Here is a 15,751-nt window from a genome sequence, read left to right on the forward strand (position 1 = left end):
ATAAGTGCCGGCCGGAGTGGCCGAGCGGTTCTAGGCGCTTCAGTCTGGAGCCGCGTGACTGCTACGGTCGCAGGTTCGAATCCTGCCTCGGGTATGGATCTGTGTGATGCCTTAGGTTAGTTAGGTTTAAGTAGTTCTAAAGTTCTAGGGGACTGATGAACTCAGAAGTTAAGTCCCATAGTGCTCAGAGCCATTTGAACCATTTTTTTGAAGCTGATAAATACATAGAGTGTATGTGTGTGTGTGTAGCCGCACTCTGCATAGTGCCAGTCGAAGAGAAGCTGCAATAGTTTCCCTCAACTTTTTATCTTGCTCCATGGTCCGTCCTGTCATCATCTGAAGCAACACCACAATATTAGTTGACGTCAGTCTGTGGAAATTCGGAAAATCTCTAGTACTTTCCAAACTTAATTTCACTAATAATGAACTGCAGAACCCAGGTAGTAATAATGTGAACACAACATGCGTTTATCAAGATGTTTTATTACGTCCCACTGTATCAGTTATTACTGTTTTTTCCCGTCCCATTCATGTATGGAGCGCGGGAAAACTGATTGTTTAAATGACTCTGTGCATGCTGCAGTAAACCTAACCTTCTCTCCAAGATTTCTACGGCAGTGACAGGTGGGGAGTTGTAGTATATTACTATAGCCATCACTTAAAGTCAATTCTTGAAACTGTGCAAGCAGGCTTTTTCGGGATAGTTTAAGTCTATCTTCAAGAGTCTGCCAGTTCGGTTTCTTCAGAATCTCCGTTACACTCTCCCATTGGTCAAACACACCTGTAACCATTAGTACTACCCTTTTCTGTATACGTTCGATATCCCCTGTTAGTACTATTTACTATGGGTCCCACACACTTGAGCAATATTCTCCGATAGGCTGCATGAGTGATTTTAAGCAGTCTTATTTGTAGAGTGATTGCTTTTCCCCATATTCTGCCAATAAATCTGTTTGCCACTTGCTTTACCCAAAACTGAGCCTATGCCGTCTTTCTATTTATAAACCTACAAAGATTTACACCCAGGTATTTGTATGTGTTGATCTATTCCAAGTGTGACTCACCGATATTATAGGATACTACATTTTTTGTTTATGAAGTGAACAGTTTTAGATCCCTGAAGACTTAAAGCAAGTTGCCAGTCTTTGCTCAACTTTGAAATCTTATAAAGATCTGACTGAGTATTTATGCAGCTTGTTGCAGACATCACTTTATTAGAGATCAATGCCTCATCTGTGAAAAGTCTAAGGTTACCATTAATATTGTCCTCAATGTCATTAATAGATAACATGAACAGCAAGTGTCCCAGCACATTTCCCTGGAACACACCCGAAGTTACTTCTACATCTGTCGCTGACTCTCCATCCAAGATAACTTACGCGTCCTCCCTACCAAAAAATCCTCAGTCCACTCTCGAATTTCGCTTGATACACCATACAATCGTACTTTTGATAACAAGTGTAGATGTGATACTAATTTAAATGCTTTTTGGACGTCTAGAAATACTGCATCCACTTCACTGCCTTGATCCAAACCTTTCAGTATGTCATATGTGAAAAGTGCGAGTTGAATTTCACATGTGTGATGTATTCGAAATCCATGCTGGTTGGTTTGAAGCAGGTCATTCCGTTGGAGATACTTCATCATGTTTGAGCTCAAAATATGTTCTAAGATTCTCCAGCAAATTGATGTCAAGGATATTGGGACAGTAGTTTTGGGGATCACTTCTGCTGTCCATCATGTAGATGGGTGTGACCTGTGCTTTCTTCCAACTATTGAGCACAGTTTTTCGAGGTATTGCAATAGATCAGAGTTAGAAGAGGGGCTAAGTCAACCGCAGATTCAGTGCAGAATCTGATAGCGATTCCAGCAGGTCCTGGAACTTAGTGCAGTTTTAACAGTTTCAGCTTTTTCTCGACATCACTGACACCAATACTTATTCACATTTCTCTCGTCTTTTCAATGCTACGAGAATTATATTTAGGCTATTCTCCTCGTTTTTACTTTGTAAAGGAACATTTGGGGTGAAGTTAAGCATTGCTGCTTTTGCTTTGCTACCCTTAATTTCAGTTCCTGCTTCATCTGAGAGTCACTGGACGCCAACTTTTGTGCTCCTGACAGCCTTTACATATGACCAGAATTTCTTTGGGATTTTTGAAACGTCATTTGGCAATACTCCGCTGCAGTAGTCACTGAAGGCTTTACACATTGCTCTTATCAAATGCATTTCCTTCAGCATCTCTCTATATGTAGTCCTATGCTTTGTTTTACACCTATTGTACAGTAGTCTCTGTTTCTTCAGAAATTTCCATACAGTGACCGTATACCATGGAGAGCCCCACCCATCACGAACCGTTCTGTATTATCCAGTGTGTGGTCAACTATTATCTTTTTTTTTCAACTTGATCCATAGTTCCTCTACGTATTCATGTCATGTGCTAAAGGTTTCGCGTCTCCCATTGCGCTATGACACTACTGCTCTTTTGTCTAGTTTACTGAACATATAAATCCTTCTACTTGTTTTAGTTGCCATCTGTACTTGGCTAATCATTGTAGCTACAACTGCCTCACGGTCACAGATGCCTGTTTCGTTGCAGACATCCTCAAAGACTCATGTGTCTTTCCTGTCTTTAGATCGAATAAATTTTCATCATGAGTGGGGCTCTGAATTATCTGTTCAAAGTAGTTTTCAGAGAAAACGTCTAGTACTGTTTCACAGGATGTCTTGTCACGCCCACCACTATCAACTGTGTTAATACCAGTTGATTTTTGGATGATTAAAGTTTCCACCCATGATTATGACTAGGCACCTTATGTACAAGCAAACTGAGGTTTTCTGTAAAGTTTTCAGTTACATCATGAGATGAGTCTGGTGGTCGATAGAAGGATCCAATTGAAATTTTATCCCCATCCCAGTGGTGAGTCTTATCCAAACAATCTCTTCATGATGCTTCAGTCTCTATTTTAGTGGATTTAAGTCTATTGCTACGAATATACCACCTCCATTTATTATCAGCCTGTTCTTTCGATAAGCGAATTCAAAGCAAAGCTGACCAATAGAAGCTGAAAGACGCGAGAATGAGAGTAAGGAGAGCGATGCGAGAAGCTCCATGTATGTTATATTAATAATGTGTTTGATGTAAGCTGCTTTTTATTTTTATTTTCGATCGTGTCTTCTGGTATGAGAGACCAGCACCTTCTATGCTATCTGGGGGTAACACAGATGTCTTAAGCCTTTGGTGCTCTGCAGTTTGCAAAAGTTGCAAATATGTCATTAATAATATAACATACTCGCATTTTCTCCAAACTGAAGAGCACAAGGTGTCGAAGACAATGAGAGAAGCTTTCAATAAATCTTAAAATAAAATTTCGCCGCTCCACAAGTTCTTTAATGCCACTATAGCGACTTGCGAGTGAATGAGGATGAAATGATGATGAAAGACACACAACAACCACTCATCTCGAGGCAGAGAAAATCCCTGACCCAGCCGGGAATCGAACCCGGAACCCCGTACGCGGGAGGCGAGTACGCTACCGCACTACCACGAGCCACGGAAATTTCGCCTACTGATCTTACAGTACTGGCTATTCATAATTAAGTCCAAGTTCCAAAATGCTGTAGAAAGAGAACCACTGCTCAAAATGACGTTAGTTTTATGCAACACATTATTGACGCTGAAGGAAACGTCATGGAACACAATAAAGTTTAACGAAAGTTTGACGGATAGATAGCGCTGTAAGCGTCAGAATATGCACAACAACAGAGCAGTGGCATGCAGCTGTTCCTCAGTTTACGTCCGAGATGCCCGACACGGCCGTCTCCACGAAGGATCGCGCGATTCTGATAAAGTTCTTTTACAAGAACGGCAACGTGCGCCAATAGACCAGCAGAAGTTCCGGACACTCAAGGGTCTGAAAAAAGGCACTGGTCCGACGTGTGCTACGGAAATGGAGAAAATTATCACACAATTCGGAAAGAAAGCTTCTTTTGAAGTGCCGTGTGGCAGAGGGAGGAAAGCAGTTGATCCGATGTCTATCGAAGATATGGCCACAACATTGCAGGAGGGGTCGAGCGGTGGTGTGCAAACACTCAGTGTAGGGGGCATTGCCCAAACGTTGAACATGCCTGCGAGCGCTGTCGACAAAATCCAACAAAACATCCTGCATTGCTATCCATACAAAATCACCCATCTTCAGGAGCTGCTTTCTACTGACCTGCCAGCAAAACGTTCGTTCACTCTGCAATTTGTTGCTCGCATAGAAGTGGACAATGAATGGCGATGGTACATTCTGTGGAGAGACGAAGCCCACATCCATCTCCGTGGACACCCCAGTATGCAGAGTTGCAGAATGTGGGAAACAGAAAGTCCGGACGCACATCAATCGGTACCACTTCGTTGAGCAAAGGTGACTGAGCATTGCAGTTTGACGGAGTTGTTTATCTTAGGACAATATTTCTTTCTAGGAGATGAATCTTGTACCGTCACTGGTACACACTATGAGAGTCTTTTGTACACCAATGCCGTTCCAATCCTACATCGTCTTGGATCTGTGGGTAGGACCATTTTTATGCAAGGTGGTGGCCTTCCGCACATCGCGCAACCATGTGAAACGGCTGCTGCAGGGTAATTTCGCAAATGCTAGAATTATCAACCGTCATTTCCCTATAGCCTGGCCGTCCAGATCACCTGATTTTAATCCGTGTGACTTTTGGCTGTGGGGTTATCTCAAAGATGTCGTGTTCAGTAGTCCAGTTAAGAGCGCAGCTGAACTGAAGGCACGCAGTACGCAAAGCAATGTGAACGTGAGCTTCGAGACACTCGGAACTGTTGTGGTACGTGCTGTTTCTCGATGTCAACTTGCTGCCGAAAGCGGTGGACAGCATATGAAAATGTCTTGCGCCAGTCTCATGACAATTATTTTTATACGGTTTTTGGCTTCAGGACGATTAAAAACCGGTGTTTCACATCCAATCTCGCACGACCTTGACATGCTGGATGGGCTTACGTAACAACAATTGTAGACTGCTGAACTTTTGCTGTCATGCACACTGAACAGTACGGATGGCGTAATGTACAACTCAAACCACAGCCGTCGTATTGCGATTTATCTGCCATTTGTAGCCGACCCATTTACGTTAAGACACTTACAGCAACATGCATTGGTAAAATTTTCGTTAATTTTTTTGTTCCATGACGTTTTCCCTGCGTCAATAATATGCTGTTGGTATTTGATATTATTCTAAGCAGTGGTTCTCTGTCTACAGCGTTTTGAATCTGGAACTTTAATTATGGACAACCTGTGCACGGAATACAGACGAATGAACTGATATTATCCTCGCCTGCCCTATCTGGTGGCACACAGCTAATCAGTAAATTAATTCTTTTGCATGTTACTGCAATAAAAGATAATCTCTGGTAATGGATAAGGCGGTAGGTTTGACCACTGACTTCTCGTCTCGTGTAATTGACGTTCCAGGTAAGGTCTGATACCCCACATATTACGTCTCTATACATTAAGACTGAAAGCTCATTAAAAACATCACTTCTTTAAATTGACACGTTTTCTGAACTGAAAGGAATGCATTAAGAACATTAATTATTTTTATTACAGCAAAGCAAACAAATACTTTTTTATTATGACGACTGTACTCGACCAGTAACTAAGAAAGAGTGGGGTTTTAAAACGGATGCAGTTAACCGTTATACTATTGTGTAGTGACCAGCGAGTCATGTCAGTGTTGGGAAGGTTTCATATTCCGCGCCATCCATTCCTCTGCACCGTTACGTAATCTCTAACCAAAACCAGAGGTAATGCAAATTTTCTAATATTCCGTAAGATATATGTCGCAATGTGACTGAAAACCTGAAGAAGTTTTGACAATAATCTAAAGTCAGTAAGTGGATTAATATCATATATTCGTTCGCTCAGTAACCATACGGGCACGTAAACTGAGGCCGACAGTGTTAAAGATCGAAATACTGAATTCGGTTTTCCGAAACCGTTTCACCATGGAAGATCCATACGGTTCCTGATTTCAATTATAGCATGAAGTCCGAAATGGCAGGTGTCGAAATAGAAAATCAATTACAACTGTTTCATACAGAAAAGGCATCTGAGTCAAATGGGTTTACCAGTAAGATTCTACGGGGTTATGTGAAAGAACTTCCTCTCCCTCTAGCAGCAGTTTATCGTAGGTCGCTGAAACAACGAAAGATACATAATCACAGGGAAAGAAAGGTCGTTCTCGTTTTCTAGGGGGGGCTGTAGTACAGGTGCACACAATTATAAACCTATATCGCTAAATTCAATTTGTTGTAGAACTATGGAATCTATTTTATGCTGACGAATCATAATGTTTCTGGAGAACGAATGTCTCCCCTATAAAAATAAACATGTTTCTTGTAAACAGAGATCCTGTTAAACTCAGCTCGACGTGTTCGTTCATTACATCCAGAGCACCCCACGTTCCTTTATTATAGGAAAGAATTTAACATGATATTGCACTGTCGCTTTGTGACAAAAAAAAAAACAAGAGTTTACCGATAATGGGACAAGCTTTATGACTGGATTGAGGACTTCCTTACAGTTAGAAGGTAACACATTGCCCTTAACAGAATAAAATCGACAGATTTTTAGAGTACTGCAAGAAAGTGTGATAGGACCTTTCCTGGATAACGTCAGAAGTTTCATGAGGCTATTCACAGATGATGCGGTTGTGTATAAGGAGGTACAGGGTGACAATTATTGAACTATAGGAAATAAAATCGTCATAACGTCTGAACGGTTTGCTTTATGACGTTCAACCTGCACGATTGGCTGCGGGGCATGATGGGAATTAGTATGTGCATGTATGGTTTGGTTTAGCGACGAAGCCCAATTTCATTTGGATGGGTTCATCAGTAAGTAAAATTGGTCCTTTTGGGGGACTCAGAATCTTCATTTCGCGATCGAGAAGACTCTTCACCCTCAATGGGTGACAGTGTGGTTTGCAATGTCCAGTCACGGAAATATCGGTGCGATATTCCTCGATGGCACAGTGACTACCGAAAGGTACATGAAGGTTTTGGAAGATGATTTCATCCCCATTATCCAAAGTGACTGATTTCGATAAGATGTGGTTCATTCAAGACGGAGCTCATCTCCATCGAAGCAGGAGAGGGTTTGATGTCCTGCAGGAGCAGTTTTGGGACCACATTCTGACTCTTGAATACCCAGAGGCCACTGGCATAGGCCTCAATTGGTCGTCATATTCTCCGGATCAGAACACACGTGACTCCTTTTTGTGGGGCTGTATTAAAAACAAGGTGTACAGCAATAACCCCAAAACCATTTCCGAACTGAAAACAGCCATTCAGGGGATCATCGGCAGCATCAGTGTTCCGACACTTCAGCGGGCCATACAGAATTTCGCTATTCGTCTGCGTCACAACATCGCCAATTATGCTGGGCATATCTGAAACGCCCTGCTTAAATCCGCAGGACAGAACAGGTAGTTGGAATTGTGGAAAGGGGCCAAAAGGGGGCTGTCAGTTACACTCTAACACATATAACTTTATTTAGTTTTCCAAACAATACAGTAAAAATTTTTGAACTTAGTTATCGGCGTAGGGAGATAGTATGACTGGTTCGATGAACCCTCTGCCAAGCACTTAAATGTGAATTGCAGAGTAATCATGTAGATGTAGATGAATAGGCCACACTATCTTATGCCCTAAGGGAACAACCACTTAAATTTAAAAACGGCTGAAAGCCATTAACTTAAAATTCAAACTCAAAACAGAATATTTAGAAGGCAGAAGGCCTCATGTAAGTAAGGTGTATAACTTGGCTGAAGGCCCAACAAATCTAACACTTGAAAAGCAAACAAGTTTAATTTAAAGAGGGCTGAAGGCCCATGATTTAAGACTGCAGGTAAAACTAATTAAAAACAACACAAGGCAGAAGGCCTTATCTTCAATTAGACTGAAGGCCCCACACAGTCTGATTCTTGAAAGGCAAGAAATTTAATTTAAAGATGGCTGAAGGCCGATTACTTAAAACAACTGAAATAATTTTTCGTAGGCAGAAGGCCCAAAGCTTTATCTTTAAACAATATTTTACACAGTCTGCAGGCCCAAACAATCTAAGATTTAACAAGTAAGGAATTTAAATTTTAAAGTGGATGAAGGCCCATTATTGAAAAACACAACTACAACAAATTTTCAAAAGGCAGAAGGCCCAAAGCCTTATCCAAAAAAAAAATATTTAAAATGAGGCTGAAGGCCCAAACAATGCAAGACTTGACAAGTAAGGAACTATCAATTTTAAAGTGGTTGAAGGCCCATTACTTAAAACCCAACTAAAAACATACAAATTCAAACTGTGGGCTATAAGCCATTAAAATACACAACCAAACACCAATAAGAAAAGGCAGTACAGCCAGCAGAGCTTAGAAGTTTCTGGAGGTCGGTCTGCACTTGAAATATTAACGTTCGCTTAGGGGAGACAGGTAGTCGGCCCAACTATATCCGATCCGCTAGCAACCCAACCAAGAGACAATCAACAGACCTACCGACTAGACGACTTGCTTTCCACCCGACCAGTGCACAAGGAACTCCAAAGCCAAAACGTAAAAGGCGTAGCCGCCCACAACCAAGTATACATAAGCTGTCAAAACTACACACACGTGATGGACAGTGACAACACGGTGAGGAAAAGACACTGCCTGAATTTTACGTCTGCGGCCAGGGCAGAAAATTCCGCTGGTGCACTCGGACTTCAAATAACCAAAATGCAGTTAAACTCCAGCAGTTGGTGACCAAACTTTCCCCAACTCGAACACTCGCTGTTGCTCATGGGAATGCCCTCAACAGGCAACCATGAAATCCAACGGCACACTGTGAACAGTCTGTCTTTGGTAATTAAATCACCACTCAACTATGATGTCGTCGGTCGGTGAGCCACGAACCTTGTAGCAATCGGAACAGCTCCCACAGACTCTGACACTGTGTAGAGACCGCCAGTGGGCCAGGCCCACCATGCCACGTGGAGATTTCCTGGCTGATCCACACCAACCGACGGACTCGGTACACGTCGACAGCATTTGAATCTTGTCAGTCGAAATCACACAAAGTACACACAGTCTCACGAACACTTGCACGAAGAACTAGACAATACTAACGGCAGGGGCAGTGCAGTAACAAGGACGAATCATGAGTCAGTACACACAGCCAACTCATAAGCGATCGCCGGCCAACACGCACGTCGTCCGAGCAGACGACCGACCAACGGCCAACCAAGGTGGTCCGCACTCAAGTGATATGTATCGGCAACTGTCGGGCCAGTCATGGCTGTCCGGACATCACTGCAGCCGCGCCCTGACTGAACTTCTGCCGTGTCCGACCTCAAACACTGCCAGGTCCGAACTCCACTGCTAGCGTGTTCCAACTGACTGGCAGAGCCGAACTAACCCCGAACACGCGACAATCTAATGGCAGTCAGCAAAGATAATACACCAGGGCTTATATCGATAAGCGCCGCTGCTGTCGATCACGGGCAGGCAAGGAAGCAACTCAGTGACACCAGTAATTGAAATTAACATATCGAGTTGGTAGTACAGTAAAAACAGGATGTCAAATGAGATATGGCACGAACACGATCTACGCACGGCTCAACGTCGAACATGCCACAACCTAAATCCGAATATCTGTAGTGACGTTTACATGTTGAATAAACTTTGTACACGCCGTAGTTTGTAACTAATTTACGTTTTTTTCCATATATTTCAGTAATTGTCACCCTGTGATAACACCAGTTGACTGTAGCGAACTGTGTGAAGGCCTGCATAGTGATGATAATAGGTGCAGGGATAGACAGATGGCCTTAAGATAAATAAATGCAACGTATTGCTCATGAGTAGATGAAGAAATCTACTACCATATGATTACACTATTGGTGACAAATCACTGTAATCAGTGACTACTGTAAAACATCTAGGACACCAGGAGTGCCCACAAGTGGAATGACAACATAAAACAAATTGCAGGAAAAGCAAATGCCAGACTGAGAATCATTCGGAGAATCTTAAGGGAATGTATCTCATCCAAGTGTGACGGTCCTCCTGTTTTGGAATGTATTTTACTTTCTAAATTTTAGCATGTCAAATAGGAGAGGTAATTCGCTGCCGTAAGCAGTACTGCAGAATACAATAGCAGTGAGTAGTAAGCTGGTCCATACGAAGATAATGATGATAAGTGGACCACATGGCGCGCTTGTAAATCATGGGAGTGGGGAGAAGTGTGCGAGCCTTGAGAACCAATCTTTCTCGGCAGTCAGTACAGGCGCGAAACTAAGAATTATCTTTATTAAATATTAGTTATTAAAGTCCACTTTTGACATAGCAAATATTAGGAGGAGCCTACTGTATATCAGGACTTCAGTACCATCATATTACTATGCAATAAGCCAATTAATCCAGTTAACCGATCAAATTACCGAAGATGCACGAAGAACTACGAAGTTTTACGATGTAAACAAGAGATTTCTCTTGCGCATCAATCTCGCCAGTCGGCTTTAACAAGTGATAATCGATTTTACCATGCTCTCGGATTTTATTAACTTTTTGAGAGTAATCGTTTTAAAATATTAAATTGTTATTGTTTTGTGATGTTTGCGAATAAACGCATCTTAATGGAAGCCAGGACTTATTTCAAGTATCCACTCATCCACTTATAATCACAGGTAGCCCGCTTGCATCTTCTGAAGAATCCAGTACGCCACAAGGGCTGCTTCGAGCGACAACATCTACGAGAGATCCACAGAAAACACATAGGAGGAAATCCTACGCACCCAATCATTAAGATAAACCACGGAAGGATTAGCTTAGCTAGTGCATGCAGTCTCGGGTGGGAAGGTATGACCAGTTATATTGTTCGTAACCTATACGACTTTCCACCGAACCGCGATAAACTTGTATTGGTTTGGTGCAAAGAAAGGATTTTGCACATGGCATCCCTTGTATGCAGAAAATATTGTTAGAAACTGAGTGTTGTGGATAAGTATACACACGGTAGATTTTGCACATGGCATCCCTAACCTAGTGATAACCTTGCGTCGGAAAAAAAACTATTCTGAAAAACAGTTTGACAATCAAGTGCATTGGGAAGAGACGCAGGAAGTGAACTGCCAATTAATGGTGAGTGAAATTTGTGGCTTGTGGCTAGTATCGTCGATTTAAAATTGTACGTGTTGTGGAGTGCGAGAAGTGTGTCACGAAACAATATGTTCACACCGTGGAAAATTTAAATCGCATCCAAGGGCTCTGAAGATTTCGTGAGTGAAACGTAACGATCATCAAGAATAAATCGCAAGGAAGAAGAAAGAAGAAAGCAGCAGATGTCGCGAGTCCAGTCACGTACACGGACTGCGCGCGGTGGTCCGGAGTTCGACGTGTGGGTGCTCTATTGGCACCAGAATCGTCAGGAGAGTGCAGAAACTTACATAAAGTAAGTCGTGATTTACATTAGGCATAAGTGTGCTTGTATTTTAGTAATTGAGTACCGTGGTACGTCTGCTCTTTTGAGAAGAGTTAAAATAATGGGAAGCGAAATGAGTACATTAGAAGCATGTGAGGAGCCAATAAGAACTAAAAGAACTGTACATTTAACGAAATGTAATTGCGAAGAGGATCAGGTTCTTCAGGTCAAGCGAAGTGAAGATATTACGGATATTATGCAAAGATGGAAGGAAAACAAGCCGAGGTTCATGAGAGAACAAGTGAGTTTTAGATTTTATTAGTAATAAAATTGACAGAGTAGAAAGATACGTACGACATATGAACAGTATCTAGCAGGACGCTGTCAAGGAGGATACAGAAAAATTACGCGAAATCTATAGGGACCCATCCGAAATGTGCGGTCTTAATCAATCATGAACTTGATGAATGGATGAATCCTGGGCTGAGTTTGATGTGCTGTGGGATATTAAAGAGAAACTAAGTGCTCTCGATGAAGGGATAGGGAAGTCTGTTGAGAATGCTGACAAGGTGATGAAGCATGTAAATACAAAAGTAGGAGAATGCAATAGGGATACCGAAAGTACAAATAGAAGTTACTGACGAAGAGTTTTTAGCAAATATCTGGATACATATAGATGGGGAAATAAAAAGTTCTGATAGGAACTTTGAATCACGCTGCACAAAAGTCCAAGAAGTCAGAATGAGCGATTTAATGGATCGTGAGGAGGAAAATGTAATGAAAGTATCTGTGGAAATGTGGGAGAGTACCAAGAAGTTAGGATGAGTGTTTATGTAGAAAATTATGAGCAAGAAATGGCTAAAGCGCATGTGGGTTCGACGAGTAAGGTGGCTAAAACTATTAGTCCAATAGAGAATAGTGAGGATGAAATTAGAGGATGGATCTGTTCGTTTTTGGTAAATTTCGAACAACATAATTTAACGATAGAAAATTTATTGAGGGCAGATTATTATGAGATTCTATATCAGTATTTCATGTTCGGTAAAAGCTTAAGCTAACTGCACAGGAAAGAAGAAAGGGCCAAATTGTACTGGCTACGCCAATGAACTGTTCAAAAATGGTTCAAATGGCTCTGAGCACTATGGGACTTAAATTCTGAGTTCATCAGTCCCCTAGAACTTAAAACTACTTAAACCTAACTAACCTAAGGACATCACACACATCCATGCCCGAGGCAGGATTCGAACCTGCGACCGTAGCGGTCGCGAGGTTTCAGACTGTAGCGCCTAGAAACGCTCGGCCACTCCGGCCGGCCTATGAACTCTAATACTGTCATTCCGTTATTTTCAAATTTGGAATTTTGTTTCAAAATACCGAATTTTGAAAATAAATCACCGAAGGGCGTATGTGAGGTTCCTCTTATTTTTGGAATGTATTTTACTTTATAAATTTTACGTTCACTAGAACTCGGTAAATTGCAGAAGTAATTCGCTGCCTTAAGTAGGGCTGCAGAATACAATAGCAGCGAGTACGAAGCTGGTTCCTACGAAGGTAATGCTGACAAGTGGACCACATGGCGTGGTAATGAATCATACGAATCGGGAGAAATACTCTATCCTTGAGAGTGAATCTTCCTTGGTAGTCAATACGCAGGAGAAACACAAGTGTTCTGGCGCGAAACTAAGAATTTTCTTTGTTAAATATTAGCTGTTAAAGGCCACTTTTGACATAGCAAATACTGGGAGGAGACTGCAGGTCATCAGGGCTTCAATACCTTGATATTGCTACGCAGAAAACCAGTTAATTCAGTAGACAGATGAATATTTATTAAATTTACGAAGATGTACGAAGAGCTACGCAGTTTTACGACGTAAGTCTGTGGTATATGTACTTGTAGCCTCTCGAGTTTTATTAACTTTTTGTGAAGAATCGTTTCAAAAGTTTAAATTGTTATTGATTTACGACATTTGTTAATAAAACGCATCGTAAAGACATCCCGGAACTAATTTCAAGCAAATTATCTATCCGCTCTTCCATGGATAATCATAGGTAGCCCGCTTGCATCTACATCTACATACATACTCCGCAATCCACCATACGGTGCGTGGCGGAGGGTACCTCGTACCATAACTAGCATCTTCGCTCCCTGTTCCACTCCCAAACAGAACGAGGGAAAAATGACTGCCTGTATGAAGATCAAACCTACCAGTAACAAATCTAGCAGCCCGCCTCTGAATTGCTTCTATGTCCTCCCTCAATCCGACCTGATAGGGATCCCAAACGCTCGAGCAGTAGTCAAGAATAGGTCGTATTAGTGTTTTATAAGCGGTCTCCTTTACAGATGAACCACATCTTCCCAAAATTCTACCAATGAACCGAAGACGACTATCCGCCTTCCCCACAACTGCCATTACATGCTTGTCCCACTTCATATCGCTCTGCAATGTTACGCCCAAATATTTAATCGACGTGACTGTGTCAAGCGCTACACCACTAATGGAGTATTCAAACATTACGGGATTCTTTTTCCTATTTATTAATTTACATTTATCTATATTTAGAGTTAGGTGCCATTCTTTACACCAATCACAAATCCTGTCCAAGTCATCTTGTATCCTCCTACAGTCACTCAACGATAGCACCTTCCCGTACACCACAGCATCATCAACAAACAGCCACACATTGCTATCCACCCTATCCAAAAGATCAGTTATGTAGATAGAAAACAACAGTGGACCTACCACACTTCCCTGGGGCACTCCCGATGATACCCTCACCTCCGATGAACACTCACCATCGAGGACAACGTACTGGGTTCTGTTACTTAAGAAGTCTTCGAGCAACTCATATAAACCTAGGAAGTGCAGTTGAACAAAATGAACAATGTTTTGAAAAGAGGATACAAGATGAACATTCACAAAAGCAAAATAAGGGTAATGGAATGTAATTGAATTAAATCAGCCGATGCTCAGCGAATTAGATTAGGAAATGGGACACTAAAAGTAGTAGATGTGTTTTGCTATCTGGGCAGTAAAAAACTGATGATGGCCGAAGTAGAGAGTGTATAAAATGTAGACTGGCAATGGCAACAGAAGCGTTTCTGAATGGATTTTTCTGGAGTGTAGACTTGTCGGGAAGTGAAACGAGGGCGATAAGCAGTTCAGAGAAGAAAAGAATAGAAGCTTTAGAAATGTGGATCTACAGAAGAATGTTGAAGATTTGGTGGGTATATCGCGTAACTAATGACAAGGTACTGAATATAATTGGCAAGGAAAGAAACTTGTGGCATAACTGGAGTAAAGACGGGATAGGCAGATAGAACACATCTGAGACATTAAGGAATCGTCAACTTACGTTGCTCAAAAGAAATAGGGGAACGTCTGTCGCACTCCATTGAGCAATAACTAAGGACTGAGAATGTTGGTTTGGGTTGTTTGGGGGAAGACACCAAACAGCGAGGTCACCGGTCTCATCGGATTAGGGAAGGATAGGGAAGGAAGCCGGCCGTGACCTTTCAAACCAACCATCCCGGCCTTTGCCTGGAACGATTTAGGGAAATAACGGAAAACCTAAATCAGGATGAGCGGACGCGGGACTGAACCGTCGTCCTTCCGAATGCGAGTCCGGTGTGCTAACCATTGCGCCACCGCTCTCGGTCTGAGTATGTTACCATATTATACCTTTACTTTTCACAATTTAAGTACACAACGAAACATCATTACATCTTCAATCGTTTTAAATAAAAAGAACTGAAATGTCCGACAGGTGTCGAAAACAAAGTCGAAACAATCATTCATCCCGTCATATAGGATGCTTTCGACAGGAGAGCTTCAATAACGTGTATAAGATATGTGAGTGTTTATCACTGCTTGTCTACCGCCACTCTGTGGCATCCGTTGCCCTTTTTCAGTGACACCCCGTGAGAGATCTAGGAGCGTCTGTGGTGGAACAGGACGATCACGACCGCGTCTGTCAAACACGTTTCGCAGATACACGATAGGGTTAGGCCGGTAGTCACCGCCGGCCATACCATTACTTGAACGTCCAGGCTTCGCAAGACATCCATGCTGACATTTGCCACATACACCCTGGAAGCAACCACCACTTCTGAAGAATCCAATAGGCTACAAGATTTGCACCAAGGGACAACACTTACGAAAGATTCACCGAAGACAGGTAGGAGGAAGTCCTACGCGACGATTGATTTAGATAATCAAGAAAAGGATTAGCATAACTAGCGCAGCTTCGGATGGGAAGGGATAACCAGTAATTCGGTGCGTCACCTACATCACGTT

General features: G+C 42.1%; 1 long non-coding RNA gene across 2 annotated transcripts in view; it reads right to left on the reverse strand.

The window, feature by feature from the left end:
* LOC126162920 (uncharacterized) overlaps positions 1-15,751 on the reverse strand; it is a 108,489-nt gene that overhangs the window by 12,749 nt on the left and 79,989 nt on the right. The window lies entirely within an intron of this gene.

This window comes from Schistocerca cancellata, chromosome 2 (genome assembly GCF_023864275.1).
Source record: "Schistocerca cancellata isolate TAMUIC-IGC-003103 chromosome 2, iqSchCanc2.1, whole genome shotgun sequence".
Taxonomy (NCBI): domain Eukaryota; kingdom Metazoa; phylum Arthropoda; class Insecta; order Orthoptera; family Acrididae; genus Schistocerca; species Schistocerca cancellata.